The 18,925-nt window shown below is 34.0% G+C and overlaps 1 protein-coding gene and 1 long non-coding RNA gene across 2 annotated transcripts in view; one reads left to right on the top strand and one right to left on the bottom strand.

Moving 5' to 3' along the window:
* Positions 1 to 327, bottom strand: part of LOC149802078 (uncharacterized) — a 110,017-nt gene extending 109,690 nt beyond the window's left edge. Inside the window, exon 1 of the long non-coding RNA XR_016420502.1 lies at positions 200 to 327. This is a non-coding gene — a long non-coding RNA (uncharacterized LOC149802078). The remainder of the gene's footprint in view (positions 1 to 199) is intronic.
* LOC149802077 (FMRFamide receptor-like) overlaps positions 1 to 18,925 on the top strand; it is a 74,761-nt gene that overhangs the window by 16,274 nt on the left and 39,562 nt on the right. The window lies entirely within an intron of this gene.

The following is an 18,925-nucleotide window of genomic DNA, read 5'->3' as shown; positions in this document are numbered from 1 at the left end:
TCAGGCCAATTACAATGAATATCAGCAAAAATGTTATTGACACGTACGTCGTATGATATCGTAAGCACTTCTGAAATCAGGCCAATTGCAATGAATATCAGCAAAGATGTTATTGACACTTACGTTGTATGCTATCGTAAGCACTTCTCAAATCAGGTGAATTGCAATGAATATCAGCAAAGATGTTATTGACACTTACGTTACTGATTTCAGTTTCCTTTCGTTGCCCATCAGAGAAGTACGTATCTGCTTCTGTAACTGACGACTGAACTAGAAACAATGGGAATAAACTACATTTGTACTACACATACATTTCTGACTTCCTTGGGAACGTCATATAACATTATGGTATATGTCTGCACGTTGGCAATTGTCATATGATACGTTTAATTTTCTTAGAATTGATAATAACTTTTCATTGTGTGGTGTATATATGATTCATTGAATGTTTCAAAACTAAATAAGGATGCATGTGTGTAAACATCCTATCTCAAATAGGTAATTTACATCGCTCAGGTGTTTTATAGTCCCCATAAACATTCCTCCATTTAAAATTTAAGACAGCTGTTCTCATGACTTCTCCTTGTACTTATGCTGTTTACAAATCTAATCGTACTTGTCCAAACTATTTTTTTTCCACCTGTGAAACTGTAACTACAAGAACGGGTTTTATTTATATGTTTGTGCGTATCATCTGGAACAACTTTGCAACCGTTTAGATAAACCTAACAAATTATGAATGAATCTCTCGATGCATATTGATTTCTGCACATTAGATTAGTGTATATGAGCAGGACATCTGTATTGGCCAACTTAATGTTGCTGCAAACCTTGCCTATGGGTATGTATTTCTTGAGTTAAACGTTTTTCATCTTCTTTGAATACCACAGATTTTTAATTTCACAAACTAGTCTCGCAATCCTACCCTATCTGCTATAAAACAGTGGCATACAACCAGTACCACTGTAAACGATTGGCCTGTAACATTTGTAAACTGAAATGCGGAAACCAGATGGGATACGCTTAAATGTCTTTTTTCAAGGGTGAACTGGTTCATTTTGAAATAAATATTAACATTGGTAGTGAGTAGCTAATACACAAAATGAACGGTATGGCTAATTTTCAAAATCGCAATAAACGATATACGGGGCTTTCAATCGATGGTGATATTTTTTCTGAATATGACAACTGATCAGGTACATTTTCAAATGCATTAAAAATATCGCCTAAGTGGTTAGAGCGTCCGCCTCGGATGCGGGAGGTCGCGGGTTCGAACCCAGGCTGAGTCATACCAAAGACCTATAAAATTGGTACCAACAATTGCCTAGCTTGGCGTTCAGCATTAAGAGGTTAGCGTTAGGATTGGTCGGCCTGTTTTTAGGATAATGTGACTGGGTGGTACATCATGCTGCACATCTGCGGCAAGATGTCCCAGTGCTAGACATCTTTATAAACTGCCACACTTTAGACATCGTAGCGATATGGCTGAAAATTGTTAAAGTTACGTTAAAACTTCAAATCACACACACACACACACACACACAGTTACACGTGAGTATGAAATAAGGCATCATCAACACATAATGTCTTGATAATAATTTTGCGTGACTTGAAATATCGTACAAAATCTTCACGTTAGGTTCCTTTAAACTATAAAAGGAGAAGAGAAATAAACTGGTCGAATTTCAATCTCAACATTACACTAAGCATGGATAATATTCCTTTTTATTTTTAAACTGAAGCATTCGTGTGCATTCACGACCCTTCCCTTGTGAAAACTGATCTAGTTGCCATATCATGGCAAAATGCATTAAATAAATTAATAGCCGTGTTGAGCGAAACATGTCTATAAATGTTATCGTTTTATGTTTTATAGGGCGCAATACATTACCGAGTCTTTATGTGATGAGATCCCGTCCAATAATATAACTATAAATAAATGTTGATTGCTATACTGAGGTGCAGGTAACTAATTAAATGCTGTTCAGGGCACCATCTATACTACCATAGATTACACAGACTACACAGAATGCAACACGTATTTAATCATTGAGATTCAGCATTGTGGAAAGAGCAGAGCCTTTCATTTTATGCATACTTGTCTTGACATACCACCACTGTTGATGTGTCATATTAGCATCAAAGGACACTGATCAATTTGATCACAAACTGCCATCGTGAAATGCCTTTGTTGTATTTAATGCAGATTTCAGAGGTGAAAATTAATTCAGAACCCTTTAAAATTCTTAACATATATCAACTACAACGCGAGAGGAAAATGCATTAAATTGAGATTGCACAGAGACGGACAATATTAGACTATAGCCAGGCTTGTATATTGACGTCATACAAATGTGGATCTTGGAGCAGTTTTAGAGCTATTTAAACATTAAATAATCGTTATGCATAGTTTATACATATATTACCCACACTCTTGAATACTTAATTTCAAACAGGCAGATCGACATGGTATTTGCATGCAACAAAACCTAGGCATTTACATTTTCTCTTGCAGTAGAAAATTGAGTACTTTAATTTCTTTGTTACATCTTATCGGTTTCATGCCTTACAACAAAGAACTCAAAGACTTAATCGTCTGGACATGACCCTTTTAAAGAAACTTTCAGTTCGAAATGCCCCTTTTCCTGTCGAGTGTGACCAATCAGGAAATAACTAAATCGGCGATGACTCGTTTTATTACAAAATGTCAGATGCGTGAAAACTAAGCTTAATAACTTCATTGGTCACGTGTTACACTTAAAGCCAATGCATTATGCAGTTTCATGTAATTAATATGTCTAATAAGATATTAAATTTTGATTTAATTGTTTAAGTGGATTTCGATTATCAGAAATTGTTCACTCAAGAGCTGGTAATACCATTCAATAACGCCATAAAATTTTAATCCTGTTTAGTTGGTTAGATTTAGCTTTCTTGTGATATGCAGTTAGTCATACTGTGTGCATAGTGCCACGAAAAACCTTAAAAACCTAGCAAATGCTACGAATCAGCAATTATCGACAAGCTGTAATCGATACATTATTGTCCGCGTGAAATGCATTTTTCTTGTATTTAAAACTACGCAAAGCTGTTAAATTCAGCATAAAGTTTTATTCAATATGAACGGCAATGTACGGATCATAATACACCACCACGTCTACCAGTTCTGCGCGTCGGATAATTCTACGAAACGATGCGTCATTTCTGTAAACATTGGATCACGTATTATATGGGGTCAAAACTCCATTTTGTATGAAGAATGAACGATCGTACTTTAATAAAGAAAAATGATATTCATAAAGTATACAAATGTATCCCACATTTCGACTCGAAATGCATATGAAAATGTGATTTCTAAACGTAAACATGAAGACCCACTCCATGACCTTCTTGAACCTGTAACCCAGGAAATCCTATTTAGTATGTATCCTTTAGAATCAAACAAATAAATACATTATTTAAAAGATGGAAATGTTTGCCTTTAAAAATGTCTGCATCTAAATCCAAGTTTCAAATTTTGCAAGAAGTTGTCACACACGTACAAAGTCGTCTGCTACCCAACGTGTCAACTTGCTGCTAGAACCGGATTCTCAAGAAATTCCCCGGTGTATAGTCTGTTTCTGAATTCTTTAGTAATTGTTCCCCATAAAGAAGGCGTTGTAAAAACATTACATCCTACTCATTGTTATTTCTCTTCCACATAACAACTTTTTTTCTTTCTAAAATGTTGAACTTTACAAATTCTTTTTAACAAGATCGGTTTAGTTTGCTTAATATCTCTTGCCATTTATTGGCATTGTTTCGTTGAATTTTGTTAAAACTAGAAAACTATAGACGTTAAAATACACTAAAAGAATTGTCTCAATCAGTGCCTAGATTTGTCACTACATATACTTCGTTTGTATTCATAGTAAAGGAAATTTTCTGTACATTTTTTATTTATGGTGTATAAATTTTCTGTACATTTTTTATTCATGGTGTAGAAATGTTTCTGTACATTTGTTATTCATGGTGTAGAAAATTTTCTGTACATTTTTTATTCATGGTGTAGAAAATTATATTAATAACAACACCATATTCATTTCCAGCAGCGTTATAAACCGTGGTGTTAATCCATAACATGTACACATGTTTAGAAAAATTCAGTTTGATGAAAAAAGGAGTACCTTGATATAATGTAATTATGTTACTCAGCATCTTCAGCAATGAAATAATTCAAATAATATCGGTGCAGCCTTTCAAGGAAATGATTTATATAATGTCGGTATATTCATTCAATGAAATGGTTCATATAATGTCGGTACATCCACTCAGTTAAATGATTCATATAATGTGGGTACATCTATACAATGGAATGATTCATATTATTTCAGTACACACATTCAATAAATAAATTAAAATAATGTCGATGCATCCATACAATTATCGAACATATGTTTCTCCTCTCACTACATAGATGATTAAAAGTTCTTTTATGTTGAAAATAACATATGTCAATGTCGTTTCGTGCTAAATTTGCAAACAACTCCACTTCACATGTAGGAAAATCATTTTTATTCTCAATTGTACATATGAAGCTCATGTTCGAACTATGCAACATAAATGTAAAAAATAAATATTTTTTTTCCACTCATGAACTATACCCAAGAAATTAGTTGATGAGCTGTGTGAACAATTCAGTCATAGATATGGCAACCAGCCAGTAGAACTGGAAAGTCCCACAAAGAACAGGTTTCTTATTTTCATAAGCTTTCAAAGTTGTGCAAAAAATATAACTACCACAGTTTTAAAAAAATTTCTTTAAGAACTTTACTTTTGTTTAACCCATCAAGTCCTAAACTATTCGGAGTGTAAAGAAGCAGGCGAATGATGTATTCAACAATAGGAATAAAAAAAAATATACGGTAAACACTACGCACTAATTCGTAGAAACTAGATATTAAATTGTAGCAGCTACTTCCTGAGTTATGACCACGAGATAATTATATCGTATGTACGAAATACGTATTTTTGGCTACTAGATAATAGGATGTGTAAGTGAGATACTATATTGTGGTCGCACAATAGTTTTCTGCAGCAAGATATAATAATATCTGTATTGTGCCCACACGAGATACAAAATCGTGTCCTCTATTAGAAATCTAGTATTCAGAACTTGCGATCTCGTGCTTTTCTCTTGTTCACGAAAATTTATCTTGTATCCACGACGCAATTATTGCATGGTCATCACGTTTATGTGTTTATATGGCCTAGAAAACAACTGCAATTTATTTTCAAACATCCGCTGTGGAAAACACTTTGCAAAATGAGCACAAAAATATGCAGAGAACAAGGACTGCGCTGAGGATGTTCCTACTGTTTAATCTTTTGCATGTTCAAAAATGAGATAAATACTGTCATTGTAAAAACATCCAAAATAAAAACAACCCCAAAACAAAACAGGAACGCAGTAACTGATATTGACGCTATTGGTTGCAAAGCTTGCTATTGTTTACTTTGGAAATGGTGTATGAACCATTTACTTAACCTTGTGCGACGATGCGTGGAAGAAAGACCTCATTTTGTTTGTGAGTCTGTTTCTTTTTCTGGTTGACAACTTCCACGCCATTTAGATAATCCCTTAATTCTTTATTCCCTTTGTTATATGAATGCACAAAATCATTTCAATGAACGTGGACCGTCTTTATTTTGGATTCTTAGGTGAAGTATATCAGTTATAGTGTCAGCTTCTCTTGCGTGTTCATCAAACGGCTTATTTATGTCAATTATTCACATTTTCATGTTCATTTGCATTAATTATTAACGATTCTATTTCTTCAGGGACTTCTTTGGTTTCCTTTGTATTCATGTAGGTTTAAGAGTATATTGATAGTATATCTCTTTCAAAGGAACATGCGAAGTCTTTATCTTATTCTCTATTTATTGTAACTAAGAAGTCCTTTTATTCTCTGTTTATTGTAACTAAGAAGTCCTTTTATTCTCTGTTTATTGTAACTAAGAAGTCCTTTTCTCAGTCTGAGCAGCTTTAGTGATTGCTGTAAACATTGTTTTGAAGTTGTTTTTCTTCGAGTTTTGAAATGTTTTACCGTCTCTTTTCACATACTGTAAGATTGTTGTGTATTCTGTGTTCTTTTGAAGTTGTGCTTAGAATCAATCGTGCCAAATCTTTTCTTTATTTCATCTTTGCGTAGCTTAAAAAGGCCTTGTGAAACTCATCTCAAACTAGTGTGATATCTCCACAAGAGGTACGATATTGCAATTGCAGTTGCTTTGTAAAACATTTAGTAATTATCTTCATGGAAATAATTTTCTATCGAATAATTAAAATAACAACAGTAATCATCTGCCATTTTGCCTTTATTTAATTGAACTCATGTTGATATTTATATGTAAGATGTTGACATTCACAATCTCAAACAGAAAAATAATTAGAATGTATTGAAGACAGAAAAAAAAGCAATATCTGCAGAAACGGAAGATTAGAGGAGACATTGATATAGATATTGCGAATGAAACAGAAAAAGAGATAAGCGGAAAAATTAGAGCAGAGAAAACGTTCGAAAAGATGAAAAAAGTCATAAGGACATGTGCTATTCTTATCAAAGTCAGGTCTGCTAAAAGTTCCAAATCATTGTCAAATGTTGCAATTTACACTATTTACACTGTGACGTAATTGATTATCCGATTTTTCGCCATCAGTAATCTAAACAGTTTGCATAATGTGCCCAGAATGGTTTGAAGATGATTGTATGACATACTATGACATGAGTACTTTTACTGGCTGTTTGGCAGTAAGATGAAATTACCTTTATCCACATTCAGTGAATGTTGGATGACGATAAACCAGCTAGACAGTGCTGTTCAAGATTTCATTAATGATGATATTCGTGATCTTCAGTGATTCAGCCAATTCATATATGTGTTACTTTACCAAAGACGTTGTGCACTGTATGATTGTCATGAATCAAGACTGCTGGTAATCAGTACATTCAAGATTATTTGAATTTATTTAGAGCGTCCTTTCCTTTTCAACTTGTGGTAGCGTCCTTTCCTTTTCAACTTGTGATAGAACATGTAAGATTTGTTTAGAATTTAGTTCACAATACTGTAAATTCCTTTTAAATTTTCACTTTTGGAATGTAGATATACATAAGTTTGTTGATTTCACAACACTCTACGGATTCGCTTCTTTTTGTTCTTTACTTTAAGACCATACAGTCGTAACAAAGGTGTCGTTTGATATTAGCAGTAAAGCAGTAAAAATTACTCAGTTAAGCAATAACTTAATTACTGACACACACAGAGACAGCTTAATTCGAAACTGAAATAGATAAATAAAAAGCACATTAAGCGGTTGAATTAATACAGTTAAAGCCGAAAAAACTAAAGCGATGAAACAGTCAAAACTGAATTAACACAATTATGGCCATAATGAGTCATGCATGAGTTTTAGAACCGATTAATTAAAAAACGAAATTGATAATAACAAACATTCTGAAGATTTTTGGATTTTACTACGTCAGGAATATCGCTGGCTGAATGCATTGTTTTAACTAGGAAATTAAGAGATATTTGTCGAAATTCCATATAAACGCAAACACCCAGATCACTATAAATATATACAGTGTGAATTATATATTTGCGATGATATGACTTTTCATGGTTTTCCACAAACTTCAGCATGGGGTTTATTCAAATTTCTGGATCTGAACAGTCGTCTTATGGTTTCCTTGGAAAGGTAATTTTTCCCGGTTATCTCAAATTCTTGATTTGTAGCAGCCGCTAAATTCACAAGAATTGATACTTGACGACAAACAATGAATTTACAATTTAACACAGGCTTGATGTATGTTTTTAAGTCTGACAACACACCACGGACATCAGCAACAAGTTACGGACTTAACAAGACTCCATTATATCTTGCTGAATACAGGTAAAACACTATATTATTCCCATCAGAAAATCGTGATTTGTCATAATGTTTTTCAGTTTGTATATTTAGCTCTTTAGATTCTGAAGGGTTTTATATTGAATTTGAAGGAAAGAACCGAAATCGTTGCTTAATAGGTAAATGTTAAACGAGTCTGCTGATCACTAATTTAATCTTTACGAAAGGAAAGCGATAGTGTAATAATTGATTTGACATGTAATGTCCTAATGAGATAGGATGTAGAATGAAAGCTTTCATTATTATCTAGATGTCTAATTCTTAAATAATACAACATTTTGCTATATAAATGTAAAATTTTAGTGTGGAAGGAAATATAATTATGCCGTGATCTTCACCTGTATTATTGATACACTTGTCAGCATAATAATGGCAATAATAGCAGTAATTATTGTGGTAGAAATAATTAATGTCTAGTAGCAAGTAGGAATCCGTTAATGGTAATTTCAACATAAAATTAACAAAGGCAATATATTGAATGAATGATTGAGAAACGAAGGTTGCCTCATCATTGCAGCAAACTGTATGATACTATTTAATCTATATACATGTACATCTATTTCTTCCTGGTGCATCCAGTTATCACCAAACATAAACTAAACCTTAAAAGCTAATACAAACCCAATTTAGTGCTGTTTACGGTTCTTGTGAACATATGACAGACGAGTATTTATAGTCATTGCACTACGATCAGTGTTAATACTTATAGTCATGTCACTTTGATCAGCGTTAATACTTATAGTCATGTCACTTTGATCAGTGTTAATACTTATAGTCATGTCACTTTGATCAGCGTTAATACTTATAGTCATGTCACTTTGATCAGTGTTAATACTTATAGTCATGTCACTTTGATCAGTGTTAATACTTATAGTCATGTCACTTTGATCAGTGTTAATACTTATAGTCATGTCACTTTGATCAGCGTTAATACTTATAGTCATGTCACTTTGATCAGTGTTAATACTTATAGTCATGTCACTTTGATCAGCGTTAATACTTATAGTCATGTCACTTTGATCAGTGTTAATACTTATAGTCATGTCACTTTGATCACTGTTAATACTTATAGTCATTGCACTTTGATCACTGTTAATACTTATAGTCATTGCACTTTGATCAGTGTTAATACTTATAGTCATTGCATTTTGATCAGTGTTAATACTTATAGTCATTGCACTTTGATCAAGTGTTAATACTTATAGTCATGTCACTTTGATCACTGTTAATACTTATAGTCATGTCACTTTGATCAGTGTTAATACTTATAGTCATTGCACTTTGATCAGTGTTAATACTTATAATCATTGCACTTTGATCAGTGTTAATACTTATAGTCATTGCACTTTGGTAATTATTAATACTTATATCCATTGCACTTTGGTAATTGTTAATACTTATAGACCTTGCACTTTGATTAGTGTTAATACTTATAGTCATTACACTTTGATAAGTGTTAATACTTATAGCCATTGTATTTTAATAAGTGCTAATACTTATAGTCATTGCACTATTATTAGTGTTAATACTTATAGTCATTCCACTTTGATTAGTGTTAATACATAGTCATGGCACTTTGATGAGTGTTAGGTATGTTTATTACACGTCAACAACATGAACAGCATTGATTTTGTCGAAGGTTAAATGATAAAATTGTAACCTAAGTTAAAATACATAATTCCTCACAAGCATGAAAATTGCGACAGAAAGCTAAGTAGCTCTTTACAACACGTCGTTGTATCACTTACACAAAGGAGCAACATCAAACAAGAGCAAATTTTGCAGACTTCACTTCAATTTCTAAGTCGAAATATAATGACCGTGCCAGGTAAATGTTTCAGCTCTTTCGATTTAAAAGTAATTAGATATGCTAACTATGCAGTTGCTAACAATTATTGTTGCACTATTTTCACTACATACGTAGATTTGTTGTTATCCAAATCAGCAAGGACAGAAGGACTGAACGTGGTATGATGAGTGAAGACAGAAACGGAAACATAAGATCAGAAGCGCATAATGCAGTGTCTAGTAAAATGTTTAGAATACGGCTAGCTTGTATACACAAACATTCCATTCTCGCATCCCTTTGCTCTTCCAAACGGACCGTTGTCTATTGCATCCCTTAGGTATTTCAAACATCTGTTTGCTATTTCATACAGATCATTGCCTATTGCATTCCTTTCCTATTCGAAACAGATCATTGCCTTTTGCATCCGTATGCTATTTCATGCACACCATTGTCTGCTGTAGTCATTTGCTATGCGAAACATACCACTATCTATTGCATCCCTTTGCTATTTCATACAGACCATTGTCTATTGCATACTTTTGATATTCGACAAAGACCATTGTCTATTGCATCCGTTTGTTATTTCATGCAGACAACTGACCATTGCATACCTATGATATCTTAACCAGACTATTGTCTATTGCATACTTTGCTATTCGAAACAGATTATTGTCTTCCTTTGCTATTTTAAACTGACCATTGTATATTGCATCCCTATGCTATTTCATGCGAACCATTCCCTTTGCTAATCCGAACGGACTATTGTCTATTGCATCCCTTTCCTATTTCAAACAGCCCATTGTCTATTGCATCTCTTTGATATTCAAAATAGATCATTGCCTAGTACATCCCTTTGCTATTCCACACAGACCGCTGACAATTGCATCTGTTTGCTATTTGAAACAGACCATTGCCTATTGCATCCCTTTGGTATTTCATACAGACCATTGCCTATTGCATCCCTTTGCTATTTTAAACAGACCATTGTCTTACATTTGGAAGAGCGTGTGAAAAAAAGATGTTATAATGACGCCTACAAAGAGGAAAATGTTTACAGGACGATGGTATTACATAGAAATCAAGCGTTCAGGTAGAGAGTGACAGCTACAGATATACAGTTTCTTTCCGTTACGACTATATTGCTAATTAGTATTGCTAATTAGTATTGAATAGCAGTCAGTACAGCTTAAAAATCTCAGCATTTGTTTTCTTAGAATGAGCTTAATATATATTGAATACTCAGCATAAAGAGAACGTGATTCAGAAAATTGTTCAACATGCATTTTCGTTATAAAAAAATCAAAGTAACTCTGGAGAGTCTGCCCAACAGCGTGAATCTATATGGTGACTAATGGTGTAGAAGCTATACGGCAATTCTGACGGATACCGAACACAATTTTTTTTCATTACATACGTATTGTCTGTACAATTTTTCTGCATTGCAGGAATTGCATTGCAGGACTTATGATCTTAAATGGTAAACCAAAGACGATCTTGACAGACTTACAGGTTGATGTTTACCAAGGTATAAATACATTTTCATGAAGATGACTAACAATCTATATTATGTAAACAAAACAGTACTAGTCTAACATAACTACATGTGGTATCGATTTTAAATTTTAAATCTTCATTCTGGGTGATGCATGAAAGTATAACTGTGTAATCCTAGATTTCAGAGAAAAACACGTGTTTCTTTTGATGTGTTTTACAGCAAGGACAAAATGGCAGTTGAAACTATTTTTGAAGACGTGATGTTTAATTTCCTAACCAAATGAAAGAATAAATTATATTTACTTGTGACGAAAAGGAACATGAAACTATTTCAATGTTTTTAGAACTTCCCTGGTTAGAGAATCGTGTACAAGATCAGGTTTAGAGAGAATGAATTACTTTTAATCAACGTCTTGATAAACAAATGAATGCCAAAATCGGATAAATTATGAATAAATCATTGTATTATTTGTGTTCCTAAACAATTAAAACTGCATTCTTTATGTGGCGGAAATCTGTGCTTTCAAATTCATTGGTCATCGTCTCATACTGTGTTATCGGGTATATTTATCTCACAAATAAAGCACTAAAATTAAATGTTTCTCATCTTCCTCCTTGAACACCATAGATTTTGCAATTTTCATTCCTAATTCTCGATATCTTACACAACGCATTGTAAGATACATGAATACAATCTGCCCATATAGAAAGTATGTGTTCATACCCATTGCGCATTGATTTAAGGTACGAACAAAATTCTAGATCGAATGTGTTTTGCTGTTTTTATCGTCACTGATAATATTTTAATTTATGCGCCCATTTCACGTTTCGCAGGTAGTTCTACCGTATCTAGAGAACGTTTTTTTTTTTTTCATCGTTCATATACCATGCCACTATTTCCGTACCGTTTCGGATCTTTATAACCGTCTATCGTTTTGTCCCCGTTTCTTAAAGTTTCTTAACCTTCGTCAGTTCTCCCTTCGTCATATTACCGTTAACAGATTGTACACAGCGTATTGCCGCTTGTAGTTAATGCTATTCAGGCTTGATACTAATAGCACAACAGAGCTCTCCAAAATTAACATTTTTGTTAGCTTGTTACCAGGTAATCGTACTGCTTGTTACCTTATCGTGCCATTTTCCAGCGGTCCTCATATTGTACAATTCTAATCGTTTTTGTACCGTACAGTACAGTTTGCCTAATGTACCCTTTCCAACGCTACAAAACACGTTTTTAGTACCATTCATATTTTGGAAATCACATCCAATAGAATAATAATATAATCCCCTTCATTCAGTATGCCTATCGAAATATCCAAATCGTAACATGAGATTTTATGTTCTGATACCTTTTCATGCACCACCGTCATACCATTTACAAACCTAACTCGAGGACAATTTTGAACAACTGAAACACTGCGTTTGTACCTTTTTATTAAGACTTCCTTACCTGTGGTATCATTTAGGAGTAAAGTTTATGATGGATGGTCCTGTCTTATTGAAAATGATCTAGCGATACAAACAAAATTTATTTCGGGGGTGCTCTACTGATATTATGAACGTCTGAGAGTGTGGTAGGTGTAAGGGGAAGTTGTTTACAGTTGCAACAAGCACAGTGAAGAGAATGTTGGCATACCTCTATGTTACTTTCATGTACTGTTGCTGAAATTTCACTGGATATTGTACTTGAAGAATTTGTAAATGATCTAAGCAATTACCTAACTAAAATGACTGATCCTTTGTTCTAAAAAATCAGCATGAATTAGTCTAAAGTACACTAACATTAGCAGTTATTAAAATAGAGAAAATTAATTTTGCCAGACTAAATAAAAACAGCTTATGAAAGTGCAATGAATGAATTAACAAATATATAAAATGCAAAAAAGTTATCGGCTCCCTTTCTACAATTTACCTCAGAAGTCCAGAAAGTAAAAATGAGCATGTGGAACTAGCAGTTCTTAGAAAGGTACACATCTGGAGGGAGGCCAAGCTGTATACTCTATAACCCATATTACACCCATCAATCCTATACCCCAAAAAGGGAATTAAAGGTTCTTTTGAATAATACCTAAGCTATACAAGGTCTCTTTTAAATAGCCAGTTAAACCAGTGAGGACATCAGGGGAAATTTTGCTTTATTTAAAATTCTAAGCCTATGCAAAACTAGTGAGCACCACCTTATCAGTTTCGACACCAGTTTGTAAATATCGTTTATTCCAACGTAATGTTACGGTGCCACCGATACATAGCTACTAGATCCACCACACTGAAATCTAATTAGCATCTCAATATGTGGTTTTCTCCCCACGTGAATTAATTTAATTGGTTTAATATAATGTCCTTCCATACCACTGTCTGTCCATTCCAATAAGTCATACATGTTTTCATATTGGATTCAAGTCCATTTTAAAGTTTAGTGCAACTCATGACTGTTACTGATGTAACCACTGTACGCATTCAAACATTCGTGAAATAAATACATAAACCTCTTCGTTATGAGTCGTCTAAAATTATGTCAACTCACATTTTAATTCCTTTCTAGATAAAATGTATTAAAGGTGGTTGGAACTTGTTTTTGAATTGGTGAATCATGTATAGAAGTGTTCATTATTTATATTCAAGTCATATAGTCTACAATACTTGTCTCTATTATGTCGGTTGGAGAGAGAGAGAGAGAGAGAGAGAGATCAATATGATTATATATGCTTAGTGTGCTAAAAGAAAGTAAACTATCGATAAATGTATATGTGTGTATGTATGCATGTATATGGTATATGCATGTTTTGTGACTCAAAATAAATCATCAGTCTCGAAAACTTAATTACCAGCTGCATTGTTAACGTGAACCAGCCATCCTTTGCCAAGTATGGCTTTCAGCTCGCAAATTTTCTTTCTCCCAAACGACTGATTATGTTTTTCAGTTAATGGCATGTTTTCAATATAATCATCTGGTATATGCCTTCAAGTTCTGTGTTTCTCATTCTTTCGTGTCGTTAAATACAAAATTTTTTCTTTAAAACTGTAGCAAATATTATTTTGCCTGGTTTTTTCTTGCTTTTTGCTTCCTAGTATTTTCACCTTTTTGAATAAATATGTATGCTTTCGAATATATTCTTCAGGCATCTTCCAAAGATCATGGTTATGTTTTGAAATTGTCCAAGCAGTTTATGAAATATTCAAACGTCTGAGTTATCTGTCATCAAGTCTATGAAGCGGAAATATTCTGCAAGAAATGTGCCCCTGAACCTTACGGTGTTTTCAGGAGTTCTGGTTGGCAAGCCACTGCAAATGATTTTTCTTGTTCAACAAGAAGAACGAGCTTTGACCTTAAGATGTATGCAGCGCAACTGTTCTCAATACTGTTACATGACTAGAAAAGTAGAAACGTTAAAAACGACTGCATACATCGTAAAATGACCAAATTAGCCAAACCATCTGCGAACCATTTAATACTAGAAGCGTTACTCAGAGAATTTATTCAGTATGTGTGTTTCATAAAATTGCTTATATATACACCATAAATAGGTAAGTAGGTGTGTGTGTGTGTGTGACTTGTATTTTTAACGTAGCTTTAAAAAGTTTTCAGTCAAATCGCTACGATGTCTGCAGTTTGGCAGTTTATAGTGATGTCTAGCACTGGGGCCCTATGCCGTAGACATTTAGCATCATGTTACATCCAATCACATCATCCTGACACCCAGCCGAGCAGTCCTAACACTAACCTCTCAATGCTGAGCGCCAGGCGAGGCAGCTATTAGTACCATTTTTATAAGTCATTGTTTAGACTCAGCCGGGGTTCGAACCCGCGACATCCAACATCCGAGGAGGACACTCTAACCTCGAGGCCACAGGAGCGGTACCATTACACATAAAAACCATAGATGCATGCAAGTTCATTTTGTGAATTTAAGGAGACATCAGTGCAGATCTTTTGGTCTGTTCCTATGCTATTCCACTGTATGTTCACTTCATTTTAGAATATATTAACACACATACACAGACACACAGACATACACACACAGACACACACACACACACACTGACACTCACGCACTACATCGATTCAGATGAATCAATGAGTACTAAGATGATATCATTTTTTATCTGTACAGGAATTACATTTTATAACGGTGGAAAATGTGGTTGCTTTCTGGTATGCAAATACTCTATAATGCCACTTTATTTTGATCCTGATTCAGCCAAACTAGCATGCAAATGCACACAATGTTCGCATTATCTTGTCTCTAGGTTAGCTGATTCATTCTCAAATCCCTTGTGCATTGATGCAATGAACACAATACAGACTGTGCATAAAATGAAGTTTGCGTTTGTGAAAATTAATTGAAAAAATTTAAAATTCCGAACAGGAACTCTGTGTCTTGTAAGAAAGCAATCAATTGAACGTCCTTTTGATTTTATTTACCCATAAAATGTCTTTCAAAAAAATTAAGCCCTTCTCACACTTTTCAAAATTTGGTCAAGGTTGGAGAGCAACTTAGTTTATAATCAAATAGTAACTCAATTTTCGGAAATAATTAAAGGATTAACTATGCATAATTACTAGATTTATCATACTCTCGATTACAAAATTTTACACTAACGGACTGACATGACATTTTCACAGAATTGAAGTCCCGCTTGTGTTAGGGAGGTAGAAATATAAACGTGTTTCTTGATACATTGTTTTTTTTTTATCCATTTCATGCTTTGCAACGCTAAGACTCCGTGTATACACCACACACACACACACACACACACATACAACCCCTGGTGACACTTTCAGTGATGAAATACTTATTCCAATTGCTCACAACTCCAACTGTAGTCCCCAAACCAGGAAGAAAAGGAATCTTACTGGATACAGCGCCATAACACAATGAAACCAAGCGGTTTAAACCAAGAAGGCTAGAAAAAGACTACCATGCACAAATAAAAGTATCTCTTGCAGCTGACACATTTTCTTTTAAATAATTCTCTAAATTTGCTTGATAACCTATGACTACTATAACAATGTAACATCCGGGATATAATCTGCGCATACGTACATTTACATTAACCAACAGATGTCGTTATGGCTCATTAATTTCTAGGTCAATACAAATATTTTCCAGTATCTGCAACAAGCTGAAAAAAAAATAGCTGACACATAATAGAGTTAAAAGGTTGAATTCCTGTAGAAACAGCCATGTAAAGTTTTCGCAAATATAACCGTTTTTCTGTTTTATTTTTGTCCTGTCTATGTATTGCATTTGCCTTTGGAAAGACTCATTAAGAGTCAAAAGCGCTAATGCTTCTAGATACTAGTTTTGCACTGTTCATTGTCAGTTTCTTGCATATATATATATATATATATATATATATATATATATATATATATATATATATATATATATATGATTGAGGTGCTAAAATGGATTTCAGTGATCAAATGGTTTTTAAAGTACATGATAATAATATCAAACAGGGCAGTAAAACACATCTGATGTTTAATACTTTAGAAATTGCATTTCTTGAAAACTCAATTTGTGCAAATTGTCATGAAATACCTAAACAAATGTTATGTTCATCAAAGATCGACAAGCTGTGATAAATATACATTTCTTCTCGATGTTTAATGCCTTTTAAATTCCTCCCTAAGGTTTTTAAATTCTGGACAATGCTGTGTACCTGAGGACTAGTCTTTTCGCAAAAGAAGCTGTTCACGTCAATTTACTAGTGGGAATTAATGTTTCACTGTATTAATTGAAAACATTCTCCAAATGTTATGGACGCAGCCCATCTAGAATAAACTGGACATGATTTATAATTTATGATAGCAAATCCCTGCTGTTATCTGCATAGGTACTTTGTATCATCTCGTATTATTACTCGAACGTTAATACATAATATTCTTGGCCTCCGTATTTCAATTAGTGTTTTGAACTAGTTATGGACGTATTGACGGTCGCATAACATATCACGGCATGACGTTGAATGCTATGCATGCAAGAAACTGAAAAGCAGTATGACGGGCATTATATATAATTCGCACTTTCTTATTTGTTTGCTTGGCTACATAATAAACAAGTTTCGTTTTAAGTTGTTGTTGTTCTTTTAAAAAATGGTATTTTGTTTGTATTTATATTATTACTTTAATTCAGAGTAGTAACTTAATGTTTATTTAGAGAGTTATATATTAGTTTTTGTTGTTGCTTTTGCAGTTGCTTGAATAGACTTGATTCTAGTCCGAGTTTCTTTTGATCCTTGCCATCCCATTTTTGATATTTGGACATTTATGTTGGGGTGTAGGGTCAAAGTCAATTCCGTATCGAAAAGTTGGAATTCGCTGACACCATTTAATCCAGGTCAAATTTCATCAACAACGTACTTTCGTCTCGTCTGTCAGCAGATTAAAGACATGACGAATGCTATGCTCACATTTTTTGAGAAAATAAATCATACTGCTATCGATTTCATGCAGGTATATATCGATGAAAGGTCGTTCACGTTTGCTGGGCTTGATACTAAGCCGCTACCCCATGCCGACACCAAATGGTGTCGGCGAATTCCAACTTTTCGATAGGGAATTGACTCTGACCCTACACCCCAACATAAATGTCCAAACATCAGCAATGGGATGGCACGGGTCAGAGAAAACTCTGACTAACTGGATTCGTGCTTCTTTTTGGCATAATACATTGGATTTCTCGTTGCAAGACAGTTAAAAGTAGGACTCTGTACTAATTGGTCTGCTGTTAATAATAGATTGTTTCTGCCCAGTCGGGAACAGAAATATCTGATACTGTGCATATTATTTTGTGGTCACTTGCAACAACTTTGGGTTTGATGCACGGCTTCTTGCGAAAAAACATGGAATCGAGGATGCAGCCATATTTCCATGTCATGCAGTTACGTAGTGAAAAGGTTGAAATATTTTTGTTGCACAGTACATTACTGGAATTATATTCATAAACAAGTGCGCAAAAACTGTGTCGTCTGCATCCAATATTTGCAAAATTTTGTTTAATATTTCTAAGAAAATGAACAAATAGAAAAGGAGGAACTCTTGTATACACGTGTTCAAAGAGATATAACTCGAAAATTGACGGAATAATTGATATCATCAAAGATCGTGAATTACATCACACCAGTTACTTGAAAACATGGACTCTCCCATGCAACACATTTTTAAAAAAAATATTTTATTTCGTTTTTAATGCTATGTGTGGTTATTTTTTTGTGGCGAAAATTCTTTAAAGAAATATTATTAAATTTTCGGACTATTTAATTTCAATATTATCGTTCCCTTAGGTATCGGCAAGTCAGGAAAATTCGTCCGTTTTAAAGGTAACTCGTTTCAGTCATTGGTATCCATAAGAAATGAAGATTCGAAGATGCATCCGTATGGTATCGTCATGCAGTTACGCACTACAGGAATCCAGATCTATCACTGAGCTACATGCATATACAATTGACGCGTTCGGTTGAACTGCAAGATTCGCAATATAATTTCATAAAATGGCTACACCAATCGATCCTTACAAAAGAGCAAGTTGTTTTGTATTATGGGGTGAAACTTGATTGGTCACTAGCAGTACACATCAGATGCTGAGCGATGTATTTCGCCGTATTTCCCCATTTCTCGGTCGACCACTCTAATAGCCAACTTAATATCGCATAAATTAGGCATTGGCCTGTTTAAAATTGATGTTAGA

The sequence above is a fragment of the Sinohyriopsis cumingii genome, chromosome 4, assembly GCF_028554795.1.
Source record: "Sinohyriopsis cumingii isolate HCF-2022 chromosome 4, ASM2855479v2, whole genome shotgun sequence".
Taxonomy (NCBI): Eukaryota; Metazoa; Mollusca; class Bivalvia; order Unionida; family Unionidae; genus Sinohyriopsis; species Sinohyriopsis cumingii.
The sequence above is the reverse complement of the archived record's forward strand: the minus strand, read 5'-3'. Positions and strand labels throughout refer to the sequence as shown.